Source organism: Frankliniella occidentalis, unplaced genomic scaffold (assembly GCF_000697945.3).
Source record: "Frankliniella occidentalis isolate FOCC.00 unplaced genomic scaffold, Focc_3.1 Scaffold77, whole genome shotgun sequence".
Classification (NCBI taxonomy): domain Eukaryota; kingdom Metazoa; phylum Arthropoda; class Insecta; order Thysanoptera; family Thripidae; genus Frankliniella; species Frankliniella occidentalis.
Genome location: NW_026267207.1, coordinates 724283 through 725375, shown reverse-complemented (window position 1 = coordinate 725375; position 1093 = coordinate 724283). Strand labels below are relative to the sequence as shown.

Sequence of the window (1093 nt, the reverse complement as noted above, 5' to 3'; positions counted from 1 at the left end):
GAGGATGAGGAGGATGAGGATGAGGATGAGGAGGAGGATGAGGAGGAGGAAGATGAGGAGGAAGATGAGGAGGAAGATGAGGAGGAGGGAGAGATGGAGGAAGAGGAAGAGGAGGAGGAGGAAGAGGAGGAAGAGGAGGAGGAGGAAGATGAGGGGGAAGAGGAGCAAGAGGAGGAAAAGGAGGAAGAGGGATGAGAGGAGAGAAGCTAGGTAAGAAGAGGGAGGGGCGCTCATAACGGAAGGAGCTCAGCAGACGGCAATTCATCCATTCCCTTTGAACGGGCGAGCCCGCCAGTCCCGTGCTGGGCGAGAGCGGTAGGCACCCCGCGCAGGCCGAGCGCACCCGTGCGCTGCTAGTGCCTACCCCCCAGGGGCGCTGGCCGGCGCGGGCCGGCGCGAGCGGGCGACTGCGATGGGCTGTTGCGTCTCGTTGGCTTCCATTTCGGCCGAACAAGCGCGCCGTGTACACTCGTCGCTGGCACTGGCCTGCCGCGGCGGCAATCAGCATGAAACCGCAGCAGCGTGCGAGAGGGGGATGAAGAGGAAGAGAGAGGAAGAGAGAAAGAGATATATCGCGAGCGAGAGCAACGGGGGAGGGACGAAGGGCAGAGCGCAGGGTGGAAGTTGTGGAAAGATGGGCGGGCGGGCCGCGCCGCGCCTCGACCGCTGTACCTTTCATTCAAATTACACGTATTCTTAAGCAAACTCCGCGGAACAGCCGGGCGTGGCGTGGCGCGGCCGGTCCACAGGGAGGAGCGAGGCAAGCTGTGCTCTTTAATTGCCAGGGGCGACTCATCCCGGCAGCTTACCCTCCCTACTCCCACCCTCCGCCGTGGAGAGGGAGGGAGGGAGGAGGGCGGACTGGGCGGACCGCGACTTGGAGGCAGCAAGAGCCACTTAAAATGCGGTTTACTTTTCGCTTCATTAAATTAAGTAGCCTGGCTCGGGGCGCTCCGGGCGCGGGGCGGGCCGGGAGGGCAGGGCAGGGCGGGGAGGGGAGCTGTTGCTGCCCGGCGCGCCCGCTACGCGCCGCGCAGCGCCGTGTTGACTGACTTCACAAACGCAAAAATCTCGGCGGCAGCCGCCATCTAAC

General features: G+C 63.5%; 1 protein-coding gene across 6 annotated transcripts in view; it reads right to left on the bottom strand.

The window, feature by feature from the left end:
* LOC113207226 (trithorax group protein osa) overlaps positions 1-1093 on the bottom strand; it is a 66534-nt gene that overhangs the window by 11570 nt on the left and 53871 nt on the right. The gene's annotated exons all lie outside the window — the stretch shown is intronic.